Below are 22,216 nucleotides of genomic sequence, written 5' to 3'. Positions count from 1 at the left end.
TTAGAGCTGAGACACTGGGAGGCAATGAACTCTAAAACAGATTCAATTTGCTTGTCTGCAATAGAAGATGATAAGTGCGCACACAGTCCTGCTGATTGGATTAGGTTTAGGGTGTTACCCAGATTAGTGACATGCCCCCTGCGGTCTGATGAGATTCACAGGCTGACCCAGAGGCTGGTTTTTCTCAGTGCTTTGTGTTGGAGATCTGACAGATTAAACAGTACAAGTGTGAGGGATTAAACTCAATCTCAGTGCTACAAACACTCTGGCCAGGCAGTAATCCGGGGTGGTGCCGTGATAACTCTGCTCAGCTGGTGTCTCCCACACGCACAACACATCCAGAGAAACACGCCCTTTAAAAACCAAGAGGTAATGCACACTTCAGGGGAGTGCACGAGCCAAAGTGTCTGTCTGCTTATTTATTTTCTTGTAAGTTTCTGCGTAACAACCAGAACACAAGCGCAGAGGATCCTGCTTGAAGACAGCACCCCTGGGGCCCTGTGCAATAGCCGTGTTCACGGTTCACAATTTAAACGTTTAACCCTCAGCTAGGTACAGAGCTGGTTCATGGCACTGCCGCATTTCAGCCCATTGGGGGTGGGGGGGTGGGGGGATTAGGGGACACAGAGAAGTCTGGGAGTGTGTGCCGCCAGGCCTCAGCATGATGCAAGGTGACAGCCAGAATTAAAACACACAAATACAGGCTGACACGTAGCTTATTGCAGCTCTGTGTGTGAGCGAGAGAGAGAGAGAGAGAAGAAAAAGAGAGCCCGATGCACAACTTCCATTCTGTGGATGGCTTGGCAATCAGAGACCCTGCTGAATCACTGCCCATCCTGGCTTTCCAGCAATCCACCTCGCTCTCTCTCCCTCTCAAATCAAATGGTCTTTATTGTCATGCATTATCAGTTATAGTGCAAGACATAACAATAAAAATAAGAAGAAGCAGACGTTTTGAAATATCTACAGACACACTTTCTATAAATAGCTGTAGATTATAGGGGTGCTTCAGCGGGACACAGTGGGGATGAGGCCCGGTCCCCACGCTGGGGTGTGCCCTTATAAAATATACCATGGTAAATCTGCAATTACAATGACAATATGCTTTACCATACCATAATGCTTCCCTATGCATTCACTATGCTTTATTAGACTTTGCTATGCTTCTCCTATAGGGTTGCAGGGGGGTGTCTATAGATGTTGGGGTTGTGATGACACCGAGCCCCGCTGTGATACAGCACACTGTGTGCTTCTCCTATAGGGTTGCAGGGGGGTGTCTATAGATGTTGGGGTTGTGATGACACTGAGCCCCGCTGTGATACAGCACACTGTGTGCTTCTCCTATAGGGTTGCAGGGGGGTGTCTATAGATGTTGGGGTTGTGATGACACTGAGCCCCGCTGTGATACAGCACACTGTGGCACCATGGCTTCCAGGGAGAGTTCATTGCAGCTACAGCCAGCTCATGGAATTAAATACCTGCATGCCTTTGTTATCGGATCTGTTCGCTGGATGCAATCAATTTCTGAGAATAAGTTGATTACCGCTCTGGAACAGATCCCGGGGGGCGGGGGGGGGGGGGGTCGGACCACATGCTAAATTGACAATGTTTTTATTGAATTGCTTAAGTATCAATGCAGAACTTATTCGTTTTGAATTGACTTCATTGATTGAAAAAATCTAATCTGCAGTAGCAAGCTCTCTGCTGCCTCGATTAACAGCCTCCTTCAGGGTATAACCAGATGCACATCAATGTAACAGCAACAGGCAGGAAGGATCCTTTAAACTTGAATACAGGTGGCTACATTGCAGGGTTCTTTTACAGTTTACTGTGCCACCATGTTTCTCTATGTGCCTGCTGTTCTCTGCATGTACAGAGCTTTGCCTTGGTTTGCACAGTGCTGTTCCAAACACATCAGCCTGCCTGTGCTACGCTACACTTTGCTGTGTTTTTGCCTCAGAGCCACGACTTGAAATCCCTTGGTTTGCACCTTTGAGATTTCAAACAGCTTCTTGTATATGCTGGTTATGAGGGGGCAAGCCTTGTGTGCCACTACAGCTAACCGCACACTAGCTGACACTGTCTTAACAGATCTCGTTTGACCCGTTTACGCTCCAGCACAGCTACAGTAGCAGAGATCAGCCACAGGGTAACAACATGTACCACCTGTATTACTGTGTACAGCGCAGGTATTACAGCTGAATATTGATGTAAAAAGCAATAACATGGTATTAATGCAGCCAAACCGCACTGGAGGGGAGAGCCCTGATAGACACATTACAAGAGAGACGTCTCGCAGAGCAGATGCACTCCCACTGCTCACCCAGCAAACCCGCTGCTCTGCCTCTCAAAGTGCTTGTAGCCAACAACACAGCGTCATATCAATCAATCAATCCATCAATCTTTATTTTATATAGCATCTTAGAGGTGAAGTTTAGAAAAAAAACACATGTCAAAGCAAATCACTGGTTAGTGTCTGCATTTTAAAGCATGACATCTGGCACCACACCAGGTAAAAGGAAGTTCTCAGTTTGCTTGCCTTCCCTTCCAGGAAGTCTGTTTCACCCCAGCAGTGTCTTGAGGTCAAATCATCTTACTGGTTGCAAAACATGGACAAAAACACATGTAGGCTGAAACAGATTTCTTTCAAAATACTCACTGTAGACTTACATAGTGAATGGCCAGTGCATGATGTGAACAAGAGAACATGTAAGGAATTGTTTTGTAAGCTACAGTTAATTGAATGCACTGCTACCGGGATGTAAGTCTATCCAGGACCTGCGGCTGCCGCTCTGACATTGAAAAGAAAAGCCAAGGTAGTGTTACCTAATGGAGTGCCAGCTGGGCACAGCACAGTGATTACATCCTGATCTCTGAGCTGAGAGTCAGCCTTATCAATTACATCCACACCCCATTAGAAATAGTGTTACCTTGAAAAGGCCGGAAGCATTGGTCTTAAATTACAAACATACAGACAACAGGAATATAAATTAGATACCAGGATACAACTCCCTCATGACACTGAGACTCACACACACACACACACACTGAGATACACAAACTGAGACACACACAGCCTCATTCCACTGCTGCATGCCTTTCCTTTGCTTTGTTATTGCTGCTTGTCAGCAGGAGAATGATGTCTATAAATCACATCATTGCAGATCTGCAAGCGCATGGTTCTGTCTGAAAATTGCCCCATTACTCTGAGAGCGTATTCCCAATCTCCCTCCTCGCCACGGAGACGACATCACCTCCTCACAACATTCACTGTTTCCACAGTGACACACACAGATGCAAAAACCTGAAGCTGTTTCAGAGAGATGCAGAAAAGTATTTCATAGGAAGATCGAAGACTTATTGGAGTTTTTAATTAAATAGTTTGAAAAGAAAGAATTAGCCCAAATACTTTCTTTTTACTAGAAGTAATATTTTAAAATACATTGTGGTATTTAATATGCAAACACATGTTTTTGGGAGATGTTTTATTTTCTTAAATCCTTTGCTAAATACGCCTTTAAAAAGTGCTCCAAACCATGACTCTCCAGAAACCTGCATTAGGAGGTGAACAGGCTTTATGCACAGTGCCCACCTCTCACCTGAGAGCTCATGTGTTTTATATACTAGGTACAGACTCATTCTATTTGTGTTGGTATTGTATTAGCTGGGAGGCAGGGACACTTCCAATGGGAAGTCAGTGCAGTAGTTAAACTGCAGTCCAGATCACTCTGCTCTCTCTCTACTCTGCAGCTTCATGGCAGCTGTGTCTGATGAGACAGGGGTCTGTCTCTGCCTATACAAGATCACTGACACACTACTGACATTGCAAGAGACAGGCATGAGTTCAATTCAGACTAACTGACTGTACAGAGCAGGGGACAGACCAGAGCAGAATACACACCCCCATTGAGAATGCATCAGCATAACAAAGTGTAAAGCAAGGTGAGACACAGTGTCCTTCCGTCCCTTTTGATTTTACTCTCATAGATTACCCCTCTGTGTCTGTACCACAGGGCCAGCTCGTGAGTTATTCACAGAGCGCTTTTTGCAAAGGTCTGTTTTCTAGAATACAATATGGTTCTTGAAACTCCTGCTGGCTTCCTCTGCAGCACAGTTTAGAGAATAGAACACAGTATTTTATTCCTAAAAACAGACTTTTTAAACTTTCTTTAAATAGCTCAGGGGTTTGTGAATAAGGCCCCTGGGCTCAGACCGTTTGTCTTCCTATAATTAACATGGCGTGCGGCCCCTTTAAGGAGCCTGTTCCGGTGTTGAATGCACCAGCTCTGACTCTTTTTCTTTTTTTCACTGGTTTACATTGTTGCGCTTCCTCCCTGCCCTTCTGCGGAGCTGGCAGCTCATAGCAGTGTGGTGGAGTCAAGGAGAGAGGCAGCGTGCGTGCGCCCGCAGCTGAACCGCAGCTCTGGAAAGACAGTCAGGAGGGTAACCTGTGCAAGGACTCCGGGAATGGTACCCTGCAGCAATCTGAGATCTGCAGCAAGCACGGTTAGTATCCAATCCCTCTCCAGTCTGGTCATCGTTTCCTTGCTATTGCAATTCTGCAGAAGTTTGTCTAAACCAGCATGCTATACACTGCATGCACTGAATCACGTCAAAGTGCTGCGGCCAGGGCCAGGTGCTTCATAACCGACCGTTGTTGTTTAGTTTAGTTAAAAAAAAAAATGCTTTAATCCAGCCCCTTGGACACTAATGATATCGTTTCAGAATGATGAATTGTTCAAATTACTGCCATATCATAAAAAAAAAAAACTTCCAACCCGATTCTGTCAGCACTGCTCATTAGGATCTGCCTCCTGCCTCCCAGCTTCTCTTCCTCTCCTCCCCTCTCAGTCCCTCCCTCCCCCTCTCTGCTCCCCTCCCCCTCCCTGACGATTTGATCATGCTTTCTATGATTCTCATCTCCATACATACTGTAACACTTGGCTCTGCCTGCTTCCCACAGCTCTCTGAGTGACACAGAGCACTCTGGGAAAGTACAGAGGGGTCCTGACACTCGAGAAACAAGATTACTGCACACAAACACACACACACACACACACACACACACACACACAGAGTGATACTGTACACACACAAACACACAATGATACTGTACACACACACACAGACACACAGTGATACTGTACACACACACACACACACAGAGCACACAAGGACACACACACACACACACACACAGAGTGATACTGTACACACACAAACACACACACACAATGATACTGTACACACACACACAGACACACAGTGATACTGTACACACACACACACACACACAGAGCACACAAGGACACACACACACACACACACAGAGCACACAAGGACACACACACACACACACACACACACAGAGTGATACTGTACACACACAAACACACACACACAATGATACTGTACACACACACACAGACACACAGTGATACTGTACACACACACACACACACACAGAGCACACAAGGACACACACACACACACACACAGAGTGATACTGTACACACACAAACACACACACAAACACACACACATTGATACTGTACACACACACAAACATAGTGATACTGTACACACACACAGACACACAGTGATACTGTACACACACACAGAGCACACAGGGACAGACACACACAATAAGACACATTCATGCAATAAAATGTCATTTCCATTTCCAGGCTGTGTCTGGTTTCCCTGACTCTACGATCTCCACCCCCGCTCCTCATGTTTCAAGTGTATTTAATTAGCTTCCCAGCCCAGGCAGCCTTGATCTGTTTTAATTAGAGCCCATTATAATCCCGCCACTGCTCGGAGAGGCTGTGATCCAGCCTACACAAAGCCCATCAATTACAACGATCCAAACAACAGCACATGACATTGCACCGGAGCTTGTGAGCCGGCTCTACAGTGTTATAGCTGCTGTGTGAACGAGGGGTGCGATAAATCATCCAGCCTGGGGAAGACACAGACGCTGCTGCCCTGCACGCTGTGTACAGCCGAAAGATGGCAGGCCCAGTGTAAGAAAGGCAACCATTTTTTTTATTTTACTTAAATTCAAGTAATCTTCTAATGGGAAAATGCTATTATCAAAGCAAGCTGCAACAAAGCCAAGGAAGAGAATGTGAAGACATGAGATCAGTTTTATCTATGGACCAAAACATTTACAGGCGCAAATATTCTAAAAAGACTGTTTTAAAATGGTTTACGACGGCCGCAATGTTTCATAGATGCACATCACACATCAACATACTCACACACACACACACATCAACATACTCACACACACACACACACACACACACACACACACACACTCTCACATACAGACACACACACACACACAATACACAGAAACACACACACACACACACACACACACACACACTCACACATACAGACACACACACACACACAATACACAGAAACACACACACACACACACACACACACACACACACACACACACACAATACACAGAAACACACACACACACTCACACATACAGACACACACACACACACAATACACAGAAACACACACACACACACACACACACACACACACACACTCACACATACAGACACACACACACACACAATACACAGAAACACACACACACACACACACACACACACACACAATACAAAGAAACATACACTCACAGATACAGACACACACAATACACAGAAACACACACACACACACACACACACCTGACCTCTCCTCAACCCAGAAACAGCTGCTGTGTTTCTGATGGTAATAAGGGATGATGCCGGACTGCTTCGTTCTCAAGCACACCTAATTATTTTAATTAGCCCTGCTTTGCATATGAATGCACAGCCCACAATTTTCCTCAATTAAACAGGACAATGGCATCCTTCTCATCGCGATGGGCTTGTCTGATCCAGCCTGGCCAAGTCACTCTCAAGACTGTAGCCTTGGAGAAACACAGAGGCATGGAAGCAACAAGCCCACTGAGAACTGCCTAACCTGCCTCCCTGACTATAAGGCATCTCTATTGTTATTACTATGATTATGATTGTGTGAGATTACTACACTAGGTATACTAGCTGCTATTAGGGCAGAAGCAACATGTTATCCAGTCTCTGTATTTGTAAGGCTTGGGAAATCAGTGCAGCAATTCATTGTTGCTCGTTGTTGTTACTGATAATTCAATAATGTCTGCAGTAATCTAGTTACACTGAAGCAGGCTTTCAATGGAGGCATGGTTACTGTCGTCATAGCAGACGCAGGGAAACTTTTCAGCAATCTGATAAACCATGATTGAGGACAGCAAGGATAGCGCTCATAAATATATAAAAACCTGCACTTACATCAAATCATCTTATTCAATATAACTTTTTATACATACTTATATATAGAGAGAGAGATACTTATTTCACTATCTGGCTTACATATAGTGAAATAAGTGAAATATTGAAAACAGTGAATTACAGAAGACCTTTTACAGTAAGATAATGGGCTTGTACAATTTCCTGTCAGTGTGGCCCAGCCGTGAATGAACCAAACTGTCAAGTTATGGAGTCATGAAATATGGAGGCAGTACTGGAATGTGGCAGTGTTGTTTCTAAAGCTGAAGATACAAAGACACATGGCAGCAAAGCCCACAGTCAGTGTGCCAGTGAGAGGGTTAGGGCTCCAGTCTGATTGGCTGCTCTCAGTTCATTCCTCCACTGCCTCAGCAGAGAGGAGTCTCTCAGTGATGTTTGTTTACATTCTTCCAGGGGATTGCTACTCCACACGGTGTACCAATTCCGCACACCCTACCTGCAGCAGCAGGAGGTTATGAATGATGTCTACAAGCTCCTTCGCGGTTCAGGGACACTAGCAGAAGAGGGTGGGGTCGTCGACAACGCTTCACAGCAAATAGCTGAAGATCTGATACTTTACAAAGTATACATTCATTGCTGCTAGTTATGTAGCATTACTACTTTCACAAAAAAAATGGCTCAAACTGCATTATGGCGTAAATCACAGTATGGCTGAAACCAGCCCCATGCGCTGAGCAGCTGCTAAATACAGAACATAAGCAAAGCAAAGCTCAAAAATGTGGGGGGTGTTTGTTCGCTGAAGGAAACCAAAGATTGCTTTTATCTTCCTATTATTCTTTTAAGCTTGTGGGGGTGGGTGGGGGGGATCAGGAAAAGTTTGAGAAAAAAAATCAAAACATCTGGATGCAGAATCGAGGCCGAGAACACAGAAAGATGCACATTCACCTTTTTTCAGGGTGCAAAGCAGCTGGAATCCTGCTCCGGATTGACATCCACTGCACCTCTGTAATCTGCAGCTGCAAGGGAATCAGTGCCAGTAACATCCCCCCAGCACAAGCTCGGTCCCTAAACAATGAGGTGGAAATGAAGCAAGTCTGTTTCTAATAAGCGGCTCTCCCTGTGTCCCTCTCCCCTCGGAGGGGCTGCGTTCCCAGGATCAGTGCTGCTCAAGAAACTTCCTCCCCAGCCCAGAGCAACCCCCCCTGCTCCGTATGCCAAAACCAGGGGGTCCCTGAAACCGCCACCACCCCCATTCCCACACTCAGAAGCTCAGGAAGCAAGACAGAAAGTGAAAATGGGATTCTCTGTTCTCCGAGCGATGCGTTTGGGCTGTTAATAAACGCTATTATTAATTTATTATTATTTATTTCTTAGCAGACGCCCTTATCCAGGGCGACTTACAATCGTAAGCAAATACGTTAAGTGTTACAATACAAGTAATACAATAAGAACACTACCTAGGAAATACATAGAAATCTGTTTCCTACAAAGCAGGAGTACAGTAGGTTAGGTAAGCTAGATTCTCAAATATATATTTTTTTAAGAAAAACAACACCAATAACAATTCTAAAACAAATAAGAAACAGCTATTTACAACAAGCCCTGAAATGTCAGAGTTTCTGATTTCTGATCTGGTAACTTTATTGGGTGTTTTTTCATAATCTCTGACGCACTGGAGTGAAGAGTTTTAAGAATCCAGCCCGTTCTGAAGACTTTAATATCATTTCAAACCCGGGGGTCACACAGGACACCAAAACTGAAACCAGTCAAATGAATTATTCACGTGAGAGTTTACTGCATGGGACGGTGTTATGGGAGATGACTGCCGCAGTTAAAAAATGAAATCCATGAAACAGCTCATGCAATTTTCACCCACCTTGCATGCTGATTCAAATCAATTCATTCGTGGTTTAGAGAGTTAAAAACCCTGACCTGTCCCAAAGTGTCCTGGAATCATGGGGCTCCCCCACCCCCTCCCTGAATCCTTGGTTTTCAGCAGTGGGCCAGCAGACAGCATCCTATTAGAAACGGCCTGCCTGTTTGTGATTTGCTCTCACATTACTCATCTGTCTGATGTCATGAAACCAGCCTGCTCTCCCTTGTTATTAAGAGTGCAGCTGAGTGTGAATCCCTGCCCAGTGTTTAGAACAAGTCCACTGAGAGATGGCTGTTGGGTTGGCCCTGTTCCACTGTGTCTGTAATACAGTTATTCTGGGGAGCTCTGTCAGTGCAGTCACAAGAACTTGTATTGCTCTCTCGTGAGCGTTACAGCAGGGTGAGGCCTGGTCAGCTCTTCCTCTTCTTCTTCTTCAGCTAGGGTAAAGCCTATTTGTTGACGACAGTCATGACCAGTGTCATACATACTTTACAAAAAATAGGAACTTTCTACAGCTATGGCCAATAGTTTGCATCCCCCTCTATATCAGTGAAATAATTTCGCTTCATAAAGTCGAATGAAACCTGGTGAATAATGGTACGTTCACATATTGAATTACATACCATTTTGTAGTTTTCCATATACTTCACGAAAAACTGACACAAATTGAAAAATATGACATTTCGAAATCTAACGTGAAATATTAATATTATATTATTCTACTATTATGGCTTGCGGTAGATTTTTGTGATATAATTTTGTAGTTTTTTGGATTACATGATCCAAAATCCATGTTAAATAAAAGATCTAAATTATGTTCATATAGTTTTTTGGCTGTAGCTGCACATTGGTTTGCCAGTATTGGATCACTGGGTCCACTTGTGAAAAGAGAGATCTGGTCTGGAGTTCTGAGACTTCAATGTGAAGGACGCACAGAGGGAACTCATAAATTCAGCATCCTGTGCTTCGCTAGGCAGAGGATAATGAGATTCTGTGCTGGTGACTGCCAATGCTGGTACGACTTTGCTCATTAATATCTTTGACATGATCTATTTGGGGATGCTGGGATGTTTAGCAGGCAGGCCGTTGAGGTAGAAACATTTGCATTTCTGTGCAGTGTTGACGAGGTACAGCTGTCCACCTGTGTCTCAGTGCCACACCTCACTCTTAGATATATTTCCCATATCAGCCTCACTTAAATATTGTCAACTATAAGTCACTTATATTCGAGAAAAGGGCAAAAAGATAAAAGGATTGTATTTCTCAGCTTCCTAGACGCAACCAGTTCAAATGTTCCGGGAGATCTTCCAGGGAGTGGGTTTCTAAATTATTTAAGAGCCACAGAGAGGATGTCTTGCACAATGTCGTGCCCTGAGATACTGTAGCTCACAGACTAGCACCCAGATTGTGAAGTTCATCTGTCATCAGTTTCTTCAGTTCGGTGAGTGAGTGCCGCAGACTGAGCGAGGCACAGGGAAGGATGCAGAGGCATCAGTCTCTCTCTCTCTCTCTCTCTCCCTCTCTCTCTCTCTCTCTCTCTCGGGCACCTTGCATTCAGACTGCAAGGGCAGGACGGTCTGCAGCTTCCCTATCACAGATCTGCCCGTGCTGCAGTTTTCATGGAACAGTGGCTGGATGACAGCGATCTCTCATCCCCCGAGTCAATGTTGATCGTTCTCTCTGAGGTCACCCCTCTCCTCCTGCCTGTGTCTCACCGTCCAGTCCAGCCCGCCGGCCCCTCAGGACAGGATTAGGGGGAGGAGGGAGGGGGTATACAGGGTATATATCAAGGGTGGCCAAAATTTGTCATTCCACTCCAGGAGGCTGTTTTTCTGAACTTGTAATCTTGATAACAGTGATCTCAGTATAGAGACACAAACACACAAGCAAACAACACACACACACACAAACACACACAACCACACACAAACACAGAAACACACACACAGACACACACAAGCACACACAAACACGCACACAGACACACACACACATATGCACCACACACACACACACACATGCAAACACGCACACACAGCCAAACAAACACACACTCAAACACAAACAGTTGCACATGCACACACAGACAAACAGACTGACGTTGCGGGGGGGGGGGGGGTGCCCTGGAGTTGCTGAGAAGCACGTATTCATTTGCATTTAGGCACATTACTGAGATGCACCTGATCTCTAAAGCAATTTGCATTCATTGAGTAGCTTTAAGTGCCCCTCCTGTATATAAAACCTGTAGAACTACCCTTATAAAAGTTACACTGTAACTCATTCGGATGATTATACTATACATTTACCATGGTTTACCATACTTCTCTGTGCTTTACAATGCTTACCTAAACTTTACAATGCTTTCACACTTTGTTATGCTTTTACCATCGTAAACTACCAAATGTATAAACTTACAGATTCTGTGCCGTGTGTGACACCCCACTCACACACACATGACGCTGTGACAGGTGCATGTGTCGCTCAGTAGCAGCTGTGATCCCCTGTTAGTCGATGGAACTGGTTCAGTAAGTTAAAAGGGTTAGAGACCCTGCTGGCCAGTGACAATCCAGCGCCATCACAGAGACAGCGGGCACTGACACAAGCCCCCCTCCCTTTGCTTCTCTCACACATATGAGCTTGAGCTGCTCAGTATAATCTGCTCAGAGCTACAGTACTACAGCACCGCGAAAAATAGGGACTATACAGCTTATCCCTTTAGAAAGACTTTTAGTTATACTTTTGTGTGTGTGTGCTTTAACCACTGAGCTACTCAAAGCCATCAGTTTACAGTCTAGTTTACCGTGTAGCTTTTCCCATATATTTACTGTTTTGCAAGGGGGGGTGGGGTTACAAGGGTAGTTTTATTTTAAATAAATCTAAACATTTAAAACCCCTTCCACTCCGTCAAAGAACCAAATCTTTCAACCTCACTCGCTGCTCTCAGAAATATCGCTCACACAAGTTCAGATCAGGTTTGTTTTGTTTTCTCAAGACATGTAAAAGACATGTAGAAGCAGTTTCAGGCTATTTTAAGGCCCTCCTAACTCCCAAACTATGTGTGCTGTCAGCCCCTTGCTGATGTTGTCATGTGTATGGGAGCAGAGGAATGAGTCTAGACGGGGGGTTTTCAAGGTTACAGCAACTACAGCAAACTCTCCAACGCTGGCAAATTAACCATGGGACCTGCTTTGTTTGTTTCTCCCTGGGTCGTTGGAAACAACCACATATTTGAATGAAAATAACCCAGAGAATCTAAAACAAGAGGCACGTGGAAAGAACACAATGTTCTTAACCAGCCATGCTGAAGGATAATCTCCCCAGCTTTCCCAGTAAACACTGAACTTTTGAAAAACAGAAAAGCGATTTAAGAAGCAACTTCTGGCTCTCGCCCCTGTGCCGTCGCCCTGATTATAATACGAACCATCCGGGTAAACAGCAACTCCTTCGGTGCACCTCACAGCGACATACTGCATGTCATGTTTGCAACCAAGAAAAACAGAGAGATTCAGATTTTCTCATACAACAGCCAATGGTTTCCATGGCTCTGAGCCACAGTCAGTACTTCTTGAACTGTGATCTGCTCTGATCTCAGAAAGATAAGCAGCAGCAGCAGCAGGGTCAGGCCTGGCCAGTACTTCTTCCTCCTGGATTGTGATCTGCCCAGATATCCCGAAGCTGCTGGTGGCTCAGTTATGAGAGCAATGGTCTGAAACCAGCACAGAGTGACAGGCCCCATCAGGGAGCAAGGGAGACCGTCACAGTCTCTGGCGAATGACTCAGAGTCCCCAACTGAATCTCATCTGACAAATAACCAGCCCCCAGCTTCCTCCTGCACTGCCGCACAATCTTCTGAAAGAACTCCAGCCCATTCCACTGGTGTACACCAGCACAGAGGACCCGACTAATCAGACGTGCTTCAATCAGAGCTGTGGGGCTGCCATGTGTTCATTTGAATTTATCAGAAGCTTTGGGAGTGCGCCCAGCATTTCTGAAAACTGCTCTGTGGAAGTTTCTGTAAGAGGAAGCTGAATGCCAGGACTGCAGTCAGGTTGCTGCAAAATCTTACATTTTGGCCAAACTGGTCTTCCTATACAAAGCCTGACAATGATGCTAAAATCTGCTCTCCATATGGTAATGTTATTTTATCTCAAACGTCAAGTTGTTGGCTGTGTTCTGCTAACATAATTATATATGAGGTTCTGTGAGCTCACTGACAAAAACACATGTTCCGTCACACTCACTCAAACTCAGCTTGATCGACTTCAGCCTGTAAGAACACACAACCTCCCTTCGTCTCTATTTTAATGAGCGGAACAGCGGATGAGGTATTTAGATCTGCCACTGTTTTAGATCATTAAAATAGACCACACTAGCTCACTGTGCCTTTTTATAAATAATAGTCCAAGTTCTGTACAGTGCCCAATTACAAGTCTTCCACTAGAGTTCTGTCCCTGTTTTCAGCTCAATGAATGCCGTACGTCCCGGAGAGGGGATTAGCGCTGAACACAGGGCTCTGTAATGTATTTGAAGGCAGAGTGTGAGCAGCTTGTTGCTAATCCTCCAACTGAGATTAGGCTTAGAGTACTAAGTAGAATACTAAGAAGATAATGCGAAGATGACAGCGGCTGCCGGACACACAGCACAATTGTAGAATGAACAGCGCACGCAGGTGTAACTCAGCAGGGGTTCTGCTGGGCAGGACTGCATTACCGGTCAGGCTGGGCGCTGGGCAGGGGCTCCAGGTAGCTGGAAGGTTTCCGTCAGTGTGCTGGAGAGCTGGAATTCAAGCAGGTGTGATTACTCAAGAGATCTGGGAAGTGACCATCTGCCTAAACCATAAGCTTGCCACATTCCTGGTTATATTTTAATACTGTAAGAGTCACTCTTTAGCTTACTGGCTGTAAATACAGTAGCTAGCTTACTAACAGATGAGCACATGTTTTTTTTGTTTGTTTTTTGTTTTTTCAAATCCTCTTTGGGAACTAATTTTAATCTACAACCTGATCTTACCAGCAAAACATTTCCATACTAATGGTTTCAAAGCGCCTTTTATCTTTTTGGAAGAAGGTGGTTGACATCCTGTCCAAAGTATTAAACAAGGGTGGTGCTTCACTTAGCTCCAGGGAGACAATACAAATCTGTTGGACTGGATATGGGAATGGAGACATACACAAAGTGTTGCGGGCAGGGTGGGGCTCAATTCCTGTTTTTCAATTCCAATTCCATTTCAAAATCAATTCCCAATCCCAATTCTAATTCCCATTCCCTTTTAATCAATTCCAACACATCACTGATCAAAATTGCAATGAGCAGCATTCTGTTATAATGAGCTTCTCACAGTGGCAACACATTACCTAAGTACAAGTCCATGTTAGTCAATACAATTTGGATTCAAATGAAAGCAGTTGAACAATCACAACAATTATTATGTCTCTAAAATATAAATTCAAATTTGAATGCCTGCAAACAAATTGGAATTGATTTTAAAAAGGAATTGGAAATGGAATTGGAATTGAAAAAAGGAATTGACCCCCTGGTAGCGGGCAGTGCTGTGTGATACACTGACGATAGCGAGCAGTGCTGTGTGATACACTGACGATAGCGGGCAGTGCTGTGTGATACACTGACGATAGCGGGCAGTGCTGTGTGATACACTGACGATAGCGGGCAGTGCTGTGTGATACACTGACGATAGCGGGCAGTGCTGTGTGATACACTGACGATAGCGGGCAGTGCTGTGTGATACACTGACGATAGCGAGCAGTGCTGTGTGATACACTGACGATAGCGGGCAGTGCTGTGTGATACACTGACGATAGCGGGCAGTGCTGTGTGATACACTGACGATAGCGGGCAGTGCTGTGTGATACACTGACGATAGCGGGCAGTGCTGTGTGATACACTGACGATAGCGGGCAGTGCTGTGTGATACACTGACGATAGCGGGCAGTGCTGTGTGATACACTGACGATAGCGGGCAGTGCTGTGTGATACACTGACGATAGCGGGCAGTGCTGTGTGATACACTGACGATAGCGGGCAGTGCTGTGTGATACACTGACGATAGCGGGCAGTGCTGTGTGATACACTGACGATAGCGAGCAGTGCTGTGTGATACACTGACGATAGCGAGCAGTGCTGTGTGATACACTGACGATAGCGAGCAGTGCTGTGTGATACACTGACGATAGCGAGCAGTGCTGTGTGATACACTGACGATAGCGGGCAGTGCTGTGTGATACACTGACGATAGCGGGCAGTGCTGTGTGATACACTGACGATAGCGAGCAGTGCTGTGTGATACACTGACGATAGCGGGCAGTGCTGTGTGATACACTGACGATAGCGAGCAGTGCTGTGTGATACACTGACGATAGCGAGCAGTGCTGTGTGATACACTGACGATAGCGGGCAGTGCTGTGTGATACACTGACGATAGCGGGCAGTGCTGTGTGATACACTGACGATAGCGAGCAGTGCTGTGTGATACACTGACGATAGCGAGCAGTGCTGTGTGATACACTGACGATAGCGAGCAGTGCTGTGTGATACACTGACGATAGCGAGCAGTGCTGTGTGATACACTGACGATAGCGAGCAGTGCTGTGTGATACACTGACGATAGCGGGCAGTGCTGTGTGATACACTGACGATAGCGGGCAGTGCTGTGTGATACACTGACGATAGCGGGCAGTGCTGTGTGATACACTGACGATAGCGAGCAGTGCTGTGTGATACACTGACGATAGCGGGCAGTGCTGTGTGATACACTGACGATAGCGAGCAGTGCTGTGTGATACACTGACGATAGCGGGCAGTGCTGTGTGATACACTGACGATAGCGGGCAGTGCTGTGTGATACACTGACGATAGCGAGCAGTGCTGTGTGATACACTGACGATAGCGGGCAGTGCTGTGTGATACACTGACGATAGCGAGCAGTGCTGTGTGATACACTGACGATAGCGGGCAGTGCTGTGTGATACACTGACGATAGCGGGCAGTGCTGTGTGATACACTGACGATAGCGGGCAGTGCTGTGTGATACACTGACGATAGCGAGCAGTGCTGTGTGATACACTGACGATAGCGAGCAGTGCTGTGTTTGTTTGTTAATTGATACTTTACTTTAACCATAATTGCAACTGAATCCTAGGTACAGTCTAATCAAAAGCCTCTAGCAAACAGGCTCTCCAACGGCTACGTGATTTCACACTGAATTTGATAAAGCAGGGTTGTTCTGGGTGACAGATGCAAGTGCACAATGCGTGTACCAATGCCCTGGAAGTAACTTGTTACAGACGCTTCCATCCAAGCTTCTCTGGATTGAACCGTCGGCCCAAATGTTGATTAGAGCAAATGTTTCTTCAGCCCTGCTGCAATCTGGCTCATGGTGTGTCTCAAGCAACAAAAATATGGCTAAACAGAATAAACAGAAATGTTCCTTGCGGAAGTGAAACCTTCACTCAGGCATGGCTGTTTGTTATTTTGTCGGCTTACAAACAGCCGTCATGCATTTTGTCTCACACTGGCACTCGGGTAGGGTAGCAGAAATGAATCAAACTGCTCTGCAAAATTCCCATCCCTGAAAGACCCTGCAAGGCTTCAGTGGAATCCAGGCTTTCTGAGCTCTGTAAAGTAATCAAAGCCCTTTAATACAATCCTTTCAGCAGTTTGAAACACACACATTCACTTTTCAACAGGATAATTAGGTGGTCTGGTTTGTTTCTGCAAGAGTTCTGCAGACAACATACATGTATTCACTGCACGAAGAACGACTGTGTGCAACTGGATATCATCCCCGCAATCTAGATATACTGAAAGAAATAAAACCATTTCCAACGAGATTAGTTTTGATTCAAATACTTACATCACTGGGAGATGTGGACTCCAACCCCCAATATAGTTATTTGAATTTGATCTTATTTTCTACTGGTTTTACTGTACCTTATAACTGCTCTTATCTGTAATGTGATATTCTGTAATCTTATAGTTTACAATGTGATAATTTGTAATATGATACTTTGTACTGTGATATTTTGTGATAATTGTAAGTCGCTCTGGATAAGAGCATCTGCAAATAAATAAATAAATAAATAAATAAATAATAAGAGGAAGATGTGTGTGTGCCAATATAATCCTGTGAATCACAACTCATTTGGACATTGAGAAAGACATGTAATCTAAATGTTTGTCATCACTGTGAAGTTTCTAAAGTTAGCACTATTGAGTGTTTAATAGTTCTGGTTGTGAGCTGCTGTCAGCTCTGTCGACATGGAGCTGGATCACGTGATACCTCGTGCTGTCAGCGCTGTCGACATGGAGGAAGGAGCACAGGCCTTGGTAATCACAGGACACAGGGACCGGACACCTCACCTCGGCATTGCATTACCGTGCCTCAGTGACAGAGACTTCACTGTGAGGCTCGCTGCATTTCACTAAATTACTAATCAGTCAGCCTGGAGGCTATCCACATTCATTCATGCCTGGGTGAACTACAGCAGCAGTTTAGATCAAGTTGTTTGTTTTTAACAAGAGCCACATGCGTCTGTGTGTGTGTGTGTGTGTATGTCTGTGTGTGTGTGTGTATGTGTTTGAGTGTTTGTGAGTGTGTGTCTGTGTGACTGTGTGTGTGTGTGTGAGTGTGTGTCTGTGTGACTGTGTGTGTGTGTGTGTGTGTTTGAGTATTTGTGAGTGTATGTCTGTGTGACTGTGTGTGTGTCTATCTATGTGTGTGTGTATGTGTGTGTGCATGTGTGTGTGTGCGTGTGTGTGTGTCTATCTATGTGTCTTCGTATGTGTGTGTGTCTGTCTGTGTGTCTGTGTGTGTGTGCTTGTGTGTGTGTGTGTGTCTGTGTGTGTATGTGTATGTGTGTGTGTCTAGTTCTCCTCTTCATTGCTACACCCACCTGAACAAAGTCTCAGAACAATCAGTGATCTAGTAATACTGCAGCTATCAACAGATACTTTTAAAGATCTAAGACATAGTTCAGCTGCATAACATATCTGCCTGATTAATTCATCCACTTTCTTTTACTTTAATCAGATGCTAACATACCTTTTCCAAATTACAGGTCTCCAGCACACAGTTACTCCAGTTAGCTGCTTTTCAGAGAATTTTTTTTCCAGCCCATTAAATGGTCTCTTTATATAATAGAAGGACATTCGATATTCATTTTTTAATTATGATCCACCCAATTTGAAGAGGGGGGGGTGTCTCCTTCTGCATAACAAGCACATTAAATCATGCATACACACTTAATGACAGCGATGAGTGTAATCTATAAAACAGAGGCAGACCTTGCCTACACAAGCAAGGTACAGTTGCAAAACGCAGGGGGGCTGGGAGAAAATAAAAACTCCAGTCACGTAGGTGCTGGAAATGGTGAATTTTACAAATGCAATGCCAAACTAAACTCCCAATGAAACCTCCTGCCTGCTGCTTCTGTTCTTGCCATTTCAAAGCTGCGGTTTACTACACTACACAGTAAGCACATATTCAGAAGGCTGATCATTTACAATCCTGCATCTTTGTACGAGTTTCCTGTGATTTTGTAAATCAACATACAAACACTGTTTGGAATAAGAGGCAATAAAATTTTTTTTCCAAGTTGTTCCTACAGTTAACTTTCATAACCTTCAACTGCTGCAATAATATTATTATTATTATTATTATAATTTTATTATTAATTCATAATTTCGGAGATGTTTTTATCCAAAGCGACTTACAGAGACTCGGGGGTGAACTATGCTTCACAACTGCTGCTGCAGAGTCACTTCCAACAGGACCTCGGTTTTACGTCTCATCTGAAGGACGGAGCACAAGCAGGTTAAGTGACTTGCTCGGGGTCACACACAGTGAGTAAGTGGCTGGGATTGAACCAGGAACCTGCTGATAACAAGCCCCTTTCTTTAACCACTGGACCACCAAGCCTGTAGTTTAGTTCACAGAGTGGCAGAAAGCGTCCTGAAGATGGAGGGTAGCTTTTGCGCCTAAACTAACTGGTAAGTCAGTCAGGTCCGGTTTGTGATGAGTACACACAAGGGTGGGCAGTGGCCAAAAGCAGTAGCCAGTCACTCAGGATTAGAACTGAATGCATAACTGAACATGTATGTGGGACACTGCCGTTTAATCAAACACAGAACAGCAGGGCGGGGAATAGCACAGATCCTCTATTGGTGCCGTGCATTAGGAGTCTGTCATCCACTCAACAGGAGCCACTGTGAGCAGTCACAAACAGACTTCCCTGAAACTATCACTTACAGTACAGCGGCTGAGCTGAAATACCCTGGTACCAGCTAGATAAAGGGTGCTGGGGTTTGAGAAACGTGCGTTGAAATGAGCTTTTTCATGTAACACAAAAATAAACTTCAGGCAGGGGGAAATAATTAGTTCATTCTTGAGATCTAACCAAGATCATTAAAATTAAGATACAAGTGACGAATGTGTCCCACAAATAAAAATGATTATAACTTTCTTATTTTGCAATGAAGTGCACTAGAAGGGTCAGTTTGCTTGGATTCTTGACTCACTCTTACATGTATTTTAAGATTAACCGTTTGAGGGAGTTCCCGAGTGGCGCATCCGGTAAAGGCGCTCTGCGTGGATTGCAGGATGCGCCCTATAGCCTGGACGTCGCTGGTTCAAGTCCAGGCTATTCCTTTGCAGACCGTGGACGAGAGCTTCCAGGGGGCGGCGCACAATTGGCCAAGCGCCGCCCGAAGGGAATAGGGCTTAGGTCGCGCACCAGCGACCCCTGTAGTCTGGCCGGGCGTCTGCGGGCTTGCCTGTAAGCTGCCCAGAGCTGTGTTGTCCTCCGATGCTGTAGCTCTGAGGCGGCTGCATGGTGAGCCTGCAGTATGCAAAGAAGCGGGCGGCTGACGGCACACCCCACACGCTTCGCCCCTCCCGAGTCAGCGCAGGGGTGGTAGCGGTTTAATTGGACATTCTAAATTGGGAGAAAATAATAAAATAATTGCCGACTACTAATTAAAAAAAAAAGAATAACCGTTTTAACAAGCTCTCCATTCCTTGTGCACATGAAGGTGTTGCTGTACTGTCCTGTAGCTCCCGGTTGCGCTGCAGCAGTGTCTGTGGGAGTCTTATCTCTTGGACAAGGTTCCCTTGATATTGTTGCTCGATTATTTCCCAACGATTTCGGGGAGTATAGAAAAACAACTACAGTATGGTGTTTATGCTTTCAGTGCGTTGTTATAACATACAGATATCAAGCAGGGGGGAACACGTCGTTCCTCTGCTACTGTAAACGTCCTGCTGGCGAAGACAAAACTGTTATTAATTAAAATAATAATCAACAACTTGAATATAAGAACGCACTTCACAAGGAGGGGATGCGTGTCAGTACTGTTACTGTACTTACTTTGAACAACTTGGAAAGCCATTCAGTCATGTCTGTCTTTTGTTGCCCACGCTATTGTGCTCCAGTACTGGGCATAACTCCCCACCTGAATGCAATCAGTGCGGCTGTCATACCAGATACAGGGATATTCCAATCTGCAATCATCATACCAGATACAGGGATATTCCAATCTGCAATCATCATACCAGATACAGGGATATTCCAATCTGCAATCAGCGCCTCTCAGCTCAGTCCAGGGGCTGCGTTGGAAAACTCGTCTTTGAGCTCCTCATTCCAGAAAGCACAGCAAGGTTTGCAATGTGTTGCCTCCATCTGCTCGGCTATGGTATATTTTACTGTACCAGAAATACAGTCACTATTGGGTTCTGAAATGAATACATTTTAGAACTCAGGGAGTCCAAACACCTAACTCCACAAGCAGCTGTCTAGTAAATAGGTGTTGCGCAGGCCCAGTGCAATGGGAGGACTGTGCTGTACTGTAGGTACTGTATTAAAGCAATACTGTTTAGTAGTTGTATGTTGTTGGTTTTTGTCAGTCAGCTTGAAACCTCTGTACTGGTCAAGTGTGCAGCTTTGTAGGAAGGACAAACATTGACATAATATACAGCTGATACGTATTCTCACACAAGGATTACAGACAGATATCACCATTCAGATATCACTGTACAACTACGGCTCACTGCTGTTTGCTGACTAGAATCATAATACAATCATAATACAATGAAGCAGAGCTTGGACCCTACTGCTCAGGACTGGGCTTCTCTGCTGACCGCTCCCACATGCTCTGCCCAATGCTGGCTGGACTGGCTCAATATATATATATATATATATATATATATATATATATATATATATATATATATATATATATATCAAGAACATAAGAACATGAGAAAGGTTACAAACGAGAGGAGGCCATTCGGCCCATCTTGCTCGTTTGGTTGTTAATAGCTTATTGATCCCAGAATCTCATCAAGCAGCTTCTTGAAGGATCCCAGGGTGTCAGCTTCAACAACATTACTGGGGAGTTGATTCCAGACCCTCACAATTCTCTGTGTAAAAAAGTGCCTCCTATTTTCTGTTCTGAATGCCCCTTTATCTAATCTCCATTTGTGACCCCTGGTCCTTGGTTCTTTTTTCAGGTTGAAAAAAGTCCCCTGGGTCGACATTGTCAATACCATTTAGAATTTTGAATGCTTGAATCAGATCACCGCGTAGTCTTCTTTGTTCAAGACTGAATAGATTCAATTCTTTAAGCCTATCTGCATATGACATGCCTTTTAAACCAGGAATAATTCTGGTAGTTCTTCTTTGCACTCTTTCTAGAGAAGCAATATCCTTTTTGCAGCAAGGTGACCAGAACTGAACACAATATTCTAATGAGGTCTTACTAATGCATTGTAAAGTTTTAACATTACTTTCATTAATTTAACTTAAACACTTTTCATTATATATCCGAGCATTTTGTTGGCTTTTTTATAGCTTCTCCACCTTGTCTAGATGAAGACATTTCTGAGTCAACAACTTCTAGACCTTTTTCACAGATTCCTTCTTCAATACCCATATGGTATTTATAATGCACATTTTTACAGCCTCAGCCTGACCGTGACTCCAAACTGCAAGCGCTCGGAAATGAAAAAGCTGTGCTTTTAATAGCT

The 22,216-nt window shown here is 44.6% G+C and overlaps 1 protein-coding gene across 1 annotated transcript in view; it reads right to left on the bottom strand.

The window, feature by feature from the left end:
- Positions 1–22,216, bottom strand: part of LOC117403748 (inactive phospholipase C-like protein 1) — a 43,057-nt gene that overhangs the window by 18,883 nt on the left and 1,958 nt on the right. The window lies entirely within an intron of this gene.

This window comes from Acipenser ruthenus, chromosome 10 (genome assembly GCF_902713425.1).
Source record: "Acipenser ruthenus chromosome 10, fAciRut3.2 maternal haplotype, whole genome shotgun sequence".
In the NCBI taxonomy this organism is placed as follows: domain Eukaryota; kingdom Metazoa; phylum Chordata; class Actinopteri; order Acipenseriformes; family Acipenseridae; genus Acipenser; species Acipenser ruthenus.
The sequence above is the reverse complement of the archived record's forward strand: the minus strand, read 5'-3'. Positions and strand labels throughout refer to the sequence as shown.